A 13,142-nucleotide genomic window follows, 5' to 3' on the forward strand; every position below is an offset into this window, starting at 1 on the left:
TTCTTAAAATTGTCTTGAACTGCATCCACCACATTCAAGCATCTTAACAATAGAAACTTCTTCACAAATATTATTCATTATTCCAGTCATAAATCCATGATCAATCTGACAAGACATTTGTGTTGACTTATTTCCCATTTGATGAGCTATAGATTCCAAAATTTTTAAAACAGCATCAAATATAGTGTGACTCGTCTCTCCCTGAGGCCTACCTTCTTTCACTTCAGTTACAATCAATGATTATTCTTCCATTGCTTCAGTTTGAAAGTAAGTTTTCTCTCGTTGTTCCTTTAATTCTATAAACGATTTTGGCACTTTGCTTCTCGCCTTCATGCCTACAGATCCAGTCCCAACGTGATCAGCCCATTGCCGACCAACTTCGCTGACAGCCCAAACCCTATCAAAATATCACGGATCTGGGACGCACCATGAATGCCCAACAGCCTCGGGACCCGTGAATGCGCGTCTTCCAACATGCTTTCTCAGGCCTCTGTGCCTTGGGGACCCACAGCGGTGTCACACACCGGGCCCAACACTGTAGACTCCCACTTCCATGTACAGTGCACGTGACATCGCGAGTCCGCTAATCAAGATATGAAGAAAACATTGGAAGTATTGGAGTAATACTTGAGCAAGCTGGAGTGGGTTGCTGCTTTGCTGGCTGTCCAATCGATTACTTGGATTCCACTTGGTAAGTAGGCCTCATTTCTTCTCTACTCTTAAAAGGAAGTTTCTTCTGAATCTCTGCTTTTGATTTATTTGTATGATCAGCCATTATATTCTTTTAACATTAAGACAACTTCAAAGCAAACTTTCAGTACTTTTTTTAGTACTTTAATTTGGATATTTATTAGTCCAACTGGGGAAGACGGAATTCCACTTCTTCTTCCTTCGCTATCAGGCCATGCCCCGCGTTTGTTTGTCTTTAGCTCCACATGCGACAGCGAAGCAACAGGTCTGATCAAAAAAAATACAGATTTTCCACCGAATGACTAGTGGGCCCAGCCAGGTAAACAGAGGTGAATCAAAGGTACCCAAACATAACAACACCGAAATCACTGTAACAGTTAGGCATTTGAACAAGTCATCCATTAAATGACCACCCAATGGAAACAATGTATATTACCTCTCGACAAGTAAGCTCTGCATTATCATAACCAGAAGCACCAGCGTTCAGAGCAAAGTTAACATTGCATCAAATTAACTCAACAAAATAAGGAATTAAGCACAAAGAACAGCAAAAAGAAACAGAGATGAGAGTTACAGGCTTCTGTTTAATTTCAGTTTGGTTTCAGCACACAAGGCCAGTCAAGACAATACTTGGAAGCAAATATCTCTGCTGTGGACGTCAAGACCGATGAAACACAAAGATCGGCTTCCCTTCCTCGCATCTTTCAAGCCAATATACAGTCTTTAAAAAATAAAATAAATCAGAGGAATTGAGAGAACAGAGGTACAGGAAGAATCACACATATATAAGGATGCGGCGATTTCTGCTTCATGATTCATGCCTCCAGTTTGAATGTGGCGATCCTCTTCAGGGGAGCTACCTTTCTTGGAAAACAGAGTTGAAGTGCTTACCTTTTATCTACGTCGGTTTTTGTTGCCATTTGAGATGGTAGTGAGAATGCTGAATGACGAAATGAACTGCTCGCACTTACCATCCGAGACTCTCAGTTTAATGAAACAATATTTATTGTTTGTCTGTATGTATGTGTGTTATGTGTGGTTGTATGTGAGCGTATTCTTACAATGAGGATCGGGGCTGTTTCACAGCGTTAGACTTGAACAATCAAATGAAAATAACCTAACTTGAATTGATTTGGCTTTACTAACCGCACTTGATTTCCGTCTTCAGGCAGACATTGAGTCTACATTGGAAGATCTAAAAATATTATACAGCTTATCATGATGTCGTCTGCTTCGCCACTGTGACATCAACTCGGCCAACCTAAAGATGACAAATAGGAACTACCATTATTACATCTAGTGCGACACCAGTGGATCGAAACTTTTCGACTACTGCCATCAAAGATGCATGCCAATCCCTTAACGGTCGCTCTTTGAATCGTCAGGACACGTGGCTGAGTGTCACGTTACTGAATATAGGAAGAAACAGAAGAGCATGGAAAATGCAATATAAATGACGCAGAGATGGTCTGGTGTGGAATCAGACCGGCTTCGGGCCGGACAGGAGCCGGTGGACTCTGAAATGATCATGGACGTGGACTAATCTGAAGGAATATGCCACAGTTGTTACGGCCTTTATCAGGAATTCATCCAGAAATGGTAATTCCGCTGCAGAGCACTACCCGCAGAATTTAGCCAGAGGGGGAGTTAATCGGTATGTAAACACGTGAACCCCCGAAAGAATGAATAACCTGCTCTTTTAGCGGGTATGCCAGCAACTATAGGAATAGAGAGGATTTCTCACTTGATTCCGTATATTATGTTGGTCAAGTGCAATATAAGTGCATGAAGCTAATTTTCTTGAATTTTAACTATGGTCAGATTACAAGAAGAACAACGAACTGTAAAACTGTTTGAAAAATAGGTAACATTAGAAATAGTTCGCAGGTTTCTGATTCAGCCGCCAGCATGCTATTCCATATAGTTACTGGTCTCATCTGCCATATCTTCGAACACAGGGCCTCAGTGGGGCAAGAGAGCAACGAGCGAGAGGGTGTTTGGGGATGAGTATGACAAAAGTGCAACTTCAGATAAATTGTTCGAAGAAACTCTTAGCATCTTTGCTACTTAGACGCACATGCATCTTGGTGACATCAGTTAACTTTTGCATATTTCTCTTAGCCTTATCACGCCTATTGTAGGGATACGTGAACAGCTTGATCCTAAAGAGATCATGATTCAAAAACATTTATTTTCAGATTTATTTGTTGGTCAATGATATGCCATTGCCGGACAGTACCCAAACGCATGCGTCGATGGAATGCCATTTCCTCGTTCTTCGAGCCATTGATTAGGCTTTTATATTATTACAGTTATTCAAGTAAAGCACACAATATATTTCCTCAACGTGATTCGAATTTCACGTATCCGCGAGCTGAAATACTGAAGAGCTCAGAGGATTTGAACTGAGCCCTTCCCATCGCGCAGTTTTCTCACAACATTGAAACGTGTGACTGAATCAAATGTTGCATTTGTTTATGCTGCTGCCAGTTGAACGGCACGAGAGAAACGATTCCGACGGTTATGACTCATTTTTTGTTGATATTATAATTAGATTATTTAAAGCCAAATATGCAATTAACAGGACAAAACATAATATCTCAAATACAGAAACGAGCGAGTTATCCATGATACATAATGATTATAATCCCTCATCCTACCCAGCCAAGAGAGAGTGATGGATATATAGAGAGAGAATGAGAGAGTGAGAGAGAAAGGGTGTGTGTGTGTGTGTGTGAGAGAGAGAGAGAGAGAGAGAGAGAGAGAGAGAAAGAGAGAGAGAGAGAGAGAGAGAGAGAGAGAGAGAGAGAGAGAGAAACAGCTGGAGTAAAGAGGAGATATAGCGATATTTGTGTGGGTGAAGGGGAAGCTGATGGAAACCCGAGAAGTCAATGTGAATGCCATCTGGATAGATGATTCCCAGAGCGATTATGACGTTTTTCCCTCCAATGTCCGTGTGATCTCAGTCTGACAGTTTTCCAGAACATGCCAGCCATTTGCATAAGGGAATCGGACATGAATAGAAATGTTCAGTTCCTGGGATATCCTGCTATGGCGACACTCAAAGTTGAGATACTGAATGATGCGATCAACCAGTCTGACATCGAAGCCAACACTCAGGGACGGAGGAAGGGAGAAGGGAAGGGAGGAAGGGAGCAAAAAGAGCGAAAGAGTGGAATTGAGGTGGGTAAAGAGGGAGAAAATGTTAAGGAATTCCAGAAAGAAGGCACGTATTCAAATTGCGGTCGAAGGTAGTCTGAATGCATCAGGATCGACCTCTTGCAATCACCCATCAATGCAGAGCACTGACTGAGAAATCAAAATTTAGGGGAAATGCCCGCTTGATATATCGAAATAGAAACATGCCCCTGATCCGCATTTCATCACATCTCTCTGATCCAGAGTCCAAGCACTACAGATTAAATAAAGAGGGCATGTTTCCCCCACCCCCACACCAAACAGAACGCCGTTCCTCTGGTCATTATGGATTCTCATGTACGTTTTACCAGATGAGTTCATGTTTCCATAGAATTTGTGCGACACACTGTACTTTTTTTCTATTCTTGGCTGCTGCTTTATATTAATTATAATGTTTATTATCGTTTTAATTGAACAATATACAGATGCGCAGACATTCGTACTTGCTGTAGCCCAGCATACATTTGATAAATAAATAAGGGGACTTCCTTCTGGACGATGCTGGAGTAGCAGCTTTTTGAAGTTGCTCGAGCTTATCTTGTCATTTTCAAATTTTTTGTCCTTATTCTTAAACTACATTGCGCATCAAATTGATTAGATTAACGTCAGTAATTGTCTTCAATATGGATAGAAGGAGATAAGAGGATCCTCCTGCGTCTTGGGAATCTCTTATGGAATTGATTCGACAACATACGAAAGAATTATCTGATGAGAAAGAAATTCGTAAAGGAATTTAATGGGATGAATGCTAAATTGGATTATTTTCAAGAAATGTAAAACGATCATGATAGACGTATTCATGATAATGAAGCAATCTCTACTGTTTTCGATGGAAGACTGAATGATATTTCAAGTGTTATGTAAAAAACTATAAAATACTAATTAAGAATTAAGGCAGAGGACCATTAACCTAGAAAACAAAAGCAGAAGAAATAACTTACAAATTCTGGGCCTGAAAGAGTCAATTGAGGTGATTAACCTACTAAATCCTTTGAAAGTTTTTTTGTTAGAAATATGTTGTCCTGGAGTCTGCCGACTCTCTCTGTCAGTTCCAGTCAGATAACTCAATGGGTTGTTGTGTGTGTTAGGTCTGCTTTGTTCATGAATGAGTGAGACAAACACCAGGCTGAGTCGAAATCAGGGTTCTTTGTTCTTTATTACCGGATTGTAACACTTGCGACTAACAAAGTTAGTCGGAGAATGCATTCTGCCGTTATCAGCAAAATGGTGATTTTTTATACCCTTGGATACATGCTTAGAACATCATCATATCATTACTTGTCCAATGACTAAAACTGTTGCTATCCTTTCCCTGCTAGCTTCCTGCCTCTCAATCCATCAATGTCTCTCTTATCTTGTAAGTACAAGGATGCATTCTGTTACTCCTTAGTACTGGGTGACTCCTACTCCGGTCCCATCTCATGATGTTTTACCTAACAGTACAAGGACACCTCCCCTTCTTGTTACTGCCCTGTACAGGGTAACTCCCTACACATTCCCATCTCATGATGTTTTACCTTACATGTGTCTTCATGAAATTCAAACTAAGAAGTTTTTAAACACGTGAATATCATCGAAGAGGAATGATGGACTATGAAGGTTAGAAGATTCATCTCATTGAAGATTATACTCCCGATGTTACAAATAAGAGTGTTAGATATAAGAAGATATAAGAAGATATAAGACTAGGCCTTCATTCATTTTTCTAATGCACCTTCGAATTACACTGAAGAACAAATCTAAGCAGTAGTTTTGTTCCAATTGAGATGCCCACGAGTTTTTGGATGAATATTTGCCATCTATTTACTCTCCATCAGTGTAATGCTTTCTCTAATTCACTGTAGATGATTAAATTTTCGAATCTTTTAATTAATAGAATAAGGTCTTAATACTTTAATGTTTTAAGTGTTTATAAATTTTGATTTGAGTGTTTTGACACTTATCTAAACACGTAGATTATAATATTAAGCTTCCTGAATCTGATTTAACTATTTAAATTATTCTTTTACTGCAGAGGTATCTACTCGTTTCGATAAATGCATCAATGGAGATGCTTCATTAATTCATGTTTATGAAGGGACTGTGGAAAGATGGCACGTGTAATCTGACCTCTCTGGCCAACTTTTAAGTACCAGTTTTTTAACCCTTTGTTTCCAAGTTTAAACTTTTAAAATTTCAGTTTAAAGTATTAGGGAACAATTATGGTCATTAACGGTAAAAAGGATTAAACCTCAAGTGCAGAAGAAGTGACATTTTCGATGTGCTGAAGATTGGGGGCCTAAACTACTTGATACAGCCTCAGGTTTAATTTCTTCAGTGTCTAAACCTCAAACATCGCCTGTGGAAATGCATCAGGAAGTATTTCAACCTGAAGAAATCGTTAACCTCCGTGATTTCATTTAAAAAAACGAGATGTGGGGTAGACCAACGGCAACTCCCTGAGGAAGTCGGAGTGCCGTCACTGGAAGTCCAGACCCGCAGTAAAACTTTCAAAATGGCTTCTGTTGAGTTGCAGCAGGGGCTGCAGTTACCTCGTTCTGCCACGAAGTCAGAGAGAGTAGGACTGAGCTTTTCTGATCTACAGTGTATGCCTCTAAATGCAGTTATTCAGCCTCTAATGAATGAGATGATTCAAATGATTGCTAGTATAAGTTTAGAATTGAATACAGTTAAAGCATGTGTGGATGCATCTCATGATGAATTTTGTTTTAAATTCAGACTGCTTTTTCGGACAAGTGGCTTTTAACACAGAAAAAGTGTTGAAGGTTGAAAAATCAATCATAGAATTGGGAGAATGCGAGAAGGAGCTAGAGAGGAAAATAGACTACTTGGGAGAATCAAAGCAGAAGGAATAATGTGGAAATTGTTGGTTTGCCTGAAGGTATAGAAGGACAAGATCCTCTTCGTTTCTTTAAAGACTGGATCCCGCAAGTATTAGGGCAATATTTTTTTTTTCTGGAATGGAAAGAGTCCAACTTCTTCTGAATTAGGCTCTTCGAGATTGGAATCCCTTGGATGAAAATAACAATTTTCTTTTTCTTACTCTTTTTTTTGTTATTATGATATTTTGATGTTATTCATTGTTTGTCTGGGGAGAGAGAGATTTGCTCTAAGTTCTTTACAAGTCATCAGCCACTGGTGGATGACCCACACCCAATTTCTGCTTAGGGGATTACTACCTTTTGGTTGTTGTTTATTTTGGGGGGGGGATTTTTTCTTTTCTTTTTTTAGATTAATTGAATATTGCAATACTTACAGCTGGTGTTCAAAAGCGGTTGTTTCAACCCATTTCGTTTGAGGAAATTTCCGAGGTTGTCAACATTCGTGGAAGTCACCAAGCCATTATGGATTTTCTGGTGAATTCTATAATGCTTTTTTTTCTCGTCCGTGCTCTTTTCCCCCTGATTCTTTTAAGTTGGGGAATTGCCACAGACGGTTTAATAAAGCTTAAATTTTGATTATTCTTGAAAAAAGAATAAATAATAAAAATGAATAAAAACCAATTCGACTGGTCGTCATACAGGCACATTTATTTTTGTAAAGTTGACACACAAAAAAATCCAAAGCTTGGCCAAATATTTTCCCACTTATTATATCTGACGATCAGACTGATTTATTAAAATAGATATTCCAATTTCAATATACGGCCTTTAGGAATGTATTCATGGACAAGGCGTTTGATAGGTTAGAATGGAAATACTCATTGAAGACTTAAGAGAAATTAAAGTTTGTGCCTGAATTTATTCAAAATTACTACATTTATCCCCCTCTGCATGCATTATTATTGACTTTCAAAATTATAAATCATTTATTCTGCAGCATGGAACTACACAAGAATGCTCTGTAAATCCATTGGTTTTTTGATTTGGCTTTAGAATCCTTAGCTGTCGCTTTCGAAGAATACAATGATATCATTAGAATTTTTAGGAAGTAGATTACCTACAAGGTTTTGCTTCGTGATAATGAGGATGTTTTATTGCTTTTTATTTATCATATTGAGACCTTCTATGCTTTTTTATTACTTTGTAATTGTAAACACTTCTCTGGCTATTAGTTGAATTTACGTTAAAATGAACACTTCCCTTTGAATAATTTGACAAAGGTAAATATTAAATTTCCTTTTAAGATTGTAAGAAATCAGTTTTCTAATTTAGGCGTAATATTATTAAGAATTTTAAATGTTTATTTAAAGTATTTTTTTCTCAATTTAGTAAAAGACGTGAGAGGGGCGTTATCAAATTGGTTGTCCCGTTTCTTTTAATCGTTGGTTGCTCGAATCAACTCTTAAAAATAATATCCGAACCTAAATGTACATACTTTTACAGGCTTTGTCTGTATTTATTCTTGTTTTTTTTTATACACTCATATCATTTCATATATGGAATGAAAAAACACTCGTCTAAATAAATTTCATTTTCAAATATCTAACGAAAAATGTAGGTTTGGCTCTACCAATCTTGAGGTTCTATTACTAAGCAGTGAACATACGAAATATTTCGTTTTGCTCATATTATAATAACCATAAAGTATGTCCAATATGGGTTTCCTTGTAATCCAATTTTGATACAAAGTTTTGTATTATCTATCTTTTTGGATCTTCTCTTGCTGTATCTTTAAATAAATCAAATGAAGTTGCGGTAGTAAACATACTTTGAGGATCTGGATACATTTTAGAAAACAGTTACGTTTATTGCTCTTTTCCCTTTCTTTTCCATTTTTTAAAACTATTTTTTAGACCTTCAATTATTGACGTAGTTTTTAAAGGATAGTATAGATTAGGTATTAAATGTTTCGAAGATATATTTGTTGAGGGCTATCTCTCTTCTTTCAGCTAAATATAGTTCACTAAGTACACGTTGTCATTTCCTATAGATCAGAGATTGTTTGGTGATTCCAATTGCATACATTTCCTAATAGCTTTAATAAGAATTTAAAATATATACGTTTTAAGTTTAAACCATTATATAATCATTCAACATCTAACATTTGTGGTATGCTGTTGGGAACAAGAGTGGTTATAACCATATAACCATATAACCATATAACCATACACAGCACAGAACAGGCCAGGTTGGCCCTACTAGTCCATGCCAGAGCAAATCCCCACCCTCCTTGTCGGACTGACCAGCACCTGGTCCATACCCCTCCAATCCTCTACCTTCTATGTAATTATCCAGTCTTTCCTTAAATATAAATAACGTCAACCACCTCTGCCGGAAGCTTATTCCACATCCCAACCACCCTTTGCATGAAGAAATTTCCCCTGATATTGTCCTTATAATTTCCCCCTGCAATCTCAAACCCTGGCCTCTGGTTTGAATATCTCCCATTCTTAATGGAAAAAGCCTATCCACGTTGACTCTCTCTGTCCCTTTTAAAATCTTGAACACCTCCATCAAATCCCCCCTCAATCTTCTACGCTCCAGAGAAAAAAAACCCAGGCTGCTCAACCTTTCTCTGCAACTCAAACCCTGACATCCTGTCAACATTCTTGTGAACCATCTGTGCACTCTCTCCATTTTGTTTATATCCTTCGTATAATTCGTTGACCAAAACTGCACACAGTATTCCAAACTTGGCTTCACCAATGCTTTGTACAATTTAATCATAACATCCCAACTCTTGAATTGAATACTCCGATTTATGAAGGCCAACATTCCAAATGCCTTCCTCACCACTCTACCTTCCTGAGTATCAACTTTGAAAGTACTATTTACCATAACTCCTAAATCTGCACTCCTCAATTGTCTACCATTCAATATGACCTATTTAGATTTGCCTTTCCAAAATGCAACACTTCACACTTATCCGTATTAAATTTCATCAGCCATTTCTAACTCCACTCCTCTAGCTTTCCTATATCTCTTTTTAATCTGCTCTGGTAGAGGTTGATCCACAGATTTACATTCACTGCCTGGTCCAACACCATTCTTCGTTTGGCGTCATGTTCTTTTTTTAAACTTTATTTATTCGTTCAAAATACAGATAGTAAATAACATATACAACAATAAACGAAAAACATGAACGTTATATTTTTATAGAAAAAATTAAAAGAGAAAGAAAAAAAGAATTCCTCCCTCTCCATCTTCAGCCAGCTCTCCTAAGGAGAATCATAAAGAAAGGAAAAAATATTAAGGAAAAATTAAACATACATATTAAAATCTAATCAACTTAAATCGAAATGTAAATATTCTGAATATAACAACCACTTACTAACAAAAAAGCTATAGTTATCACGCAAAACATATGTAACTTTTTCCATTATTAAACAGTATGTCATCTCATTATGCCATCTATTAATATCAAACATATTTGTATATTTCCACATACTAACAACATATTTTGTCTCTACAAATAATGCTAAATATACAAAAGCAAATTGAAATTTATCTAATCCCAAACCTTACAGAGGTTGCAAACTGCCCAATAAAGAAACTATCAAATCTAAAAGTATTTTAATCGTATACAGATTTGGATTTATCCCAACACTTTTTATCCATACCATCCTACAATATTTAATATATGAATGAAATATAAACCTTCTCTGGTACATTCATAAGAAAAGCCTCAAATTTAATCATTTCAGATAAAATCATATCGCTACCAAACACACATGTACCAAATACCAAATTTAAAAATAAAGAAACAAAGAATTCTTATCAATACTAGAGCTGTTCCTCATCATTACGCTTAATCGAACCGTTTAAACCTCGAACATTAAAATTAGCAAACCTCAACTTTAACGTATCTACTAATATTACTAAAGACCAATAATATCTTTATATAAAATCTCAAATAATCCTATATAGGCCCTCTAATAGGAGAAAAAAATCATAAAGTAAAAGCTAGATAAAATAAAAACTAAAAAAAAATAATTAACAACACCCCCCTCCAAAAAAGAACTACCAAAAGCCACCAGTGGCTGATGACTAATAGAACCTAGAATAAATCTCTTCCTCCCCAGCTGAACCAAAAAATCTCAAAATATCATAATAACATAAAAAGTAAAATAAGAATAAGAAGATTCTGCTATTTATCCAAAAGGTTCCAAACTCCAAGATCCCATTTCAAAAGAAGTTTGACTCTTTCCATTTCCGTTTTTCCATTTCTATCATTTCTTCCATTTCCAGAACAACCAGAATTTTCTTTAACAGACAATGGTGGACTACGTCTTTGTCCTCTTATATTAGGCAATGAATCAGCAAAAATCATTGCTTCATGATCATCCTCAGAAAACCGAGATTTATATTCTCCATGAAACACTGCCAGATAGCGAAAAGCAGACTTATAAATTTTACAATGATGGAGTTTTTCCATTTTCTCGCATTTTGCACCACCAGTCAAAATATTGCTTCTCTATCCAAAAAATCAAACATCGAATTATTACAGGTTTCGGTGGCTGCCCAGCTAAAGGTGATCTCCTTTAAGTTCTGTGAGCTCTTTCCAATACCAAGTTTTCAGAAAAAAAAATTCTTGCCCTCGTACTTGTGGGATCCAATCTGTAAAAAAACGAAAGGATTTCATCCTTCCATACCTTCTGCCAAACCGACAATTTTCACATTATTCCTTCTACTTTGATTCTTCAAATAGTCTATTTTCCTCTCCAACTCCTTCTCACGTTCTCGCAATTGTATAACAGATTTTTCAACCTTCAACACTTTTTCTGTATGAGAACCCACTTGTTGTTGACATTCCAAAAAAGCAGATTAAATTTTAAAAAAATCTTCACAAGATGCTTCTACACGTGTTTTAACTGTATTCAATTCTGAACATCCTTTGAGCCAACTCATTCATTATAGGCTGAATGACAGCATTTAACTGGTTACATTGTAATTCAGAAAAGCTCAGCCCTGCTTTCTCTAACGTAGAGGCAGAACCAGGTAACTGCAGCTCCTGCTGCAACTCAACAAAAGGCATTTTTACAGTCTTACTACGGGTCTGTACTCCCAGCGACGGCACCCCGACTTCCTCAGGGGGTTGACGCAGGTCTCCCCCGCAGCTCTTTTATTTCCAAAAAATCACGGAAGAGATCGAAATTTTCAGGTTGGAACATTGCCAGAAACGTTTTAGACAATGGAGTCCTCTTCCTGCGTGCTCCCTGCGTTAAAATCGGCAGGCTGCCAGAATCAAGATCCACTACATGGGAACACGCACCTTTCTCCAAAGAACGGGTAATTCCAGCTCTATCCTTCATTTGGTGAGTAGTAGACATTTTGTTTCCAGCTCACACAGGCAGGCTTTGTAGTTTAGGCATTGTAGAAATTAAGCCTGAGGCAGGAGCAAGTGTTTAGGCCCCATATCTTCAGTACTTCGAAAATGTAACTTCTTCTGCACTTGAGACAGATGAACAGAAGGAGCCGTAAAAATAGTCAACGGACATAAAAGAAGAAAACATATAGACACGAATAGCATGGAAACATTCCATACCTCTTAACTTAACCATCCCAATCAAAGTGCCCCACCCACACAAACCCACTTTGCAATCCTATGTACAATTAACTCATTCGGCATCCTGTTCTACACCTCCACCACACTCTACACTTTCTTACCATTCACTAACCTGTTAAAAACCTCTTACTTCAACCTGAGGGTGTGGTTCCCAATTTCCTTACTCTGAAGAGAAGACTGCATTTCCCCTGATGTATTTCTCTCCTGATGACGTATATAACTGACAAACATCGATGACTGTCCTGGGGTCCAATTAATAAAGTCATAGCCTCCTCAACCTCTCCATATAGCTCAGACATCCGAGTCCTGGAACCATCCTGATAAATATTCTTTTCAACCTCTCCATTTTGACAACTTCTTTTCGATTACATGGTAACAACATCAGAGCACAACAATCCAAAGAATACTGCATTAACAACTCATAAAGCTGCAAATTTACCTTCAAACATCTCTACTCATTATTGGAACCAATGCAGGCAAATCGGCGGAGAGCCTTATGACGAGCATATCTACCAGAATAGTGATACACTTTATCTTTACACCTCTGTCCGGCCATATTGATCAGATTCCTGCCATTCACTCTATAGGTTATGACTACGTTCGATCTCCGACACATAACAGCTCACTTTTCTCAATTAAATTCTAACTACTATTCAGTTTCCCACCAGACCAATCTTAGAAAATTCCACGCAAATATTTTCAAGCTTCTTCACAACCAAAATGCCATACACCTCGCTTTCATACGAAAATTTGATAATCCTGCCACGAACATTGAAATCAATTCATTGGTATAGATGACAAATTGG

Source organism: Narcine bancroftii, chromosome 5 (genome assembly GCF_036971445.1).
Source record: "Narcine bancroftii isolate sNarBan1 chromosome 5, sNarBan1.hap1, whole genome shotgun sequence".
Taxonomy (NCBI): Eukaryota; Metazoa; Chordata; class Chondrichthyes; order Torpediniformes; family Narcinidae; genus Narcine; species Narcine bancroftii.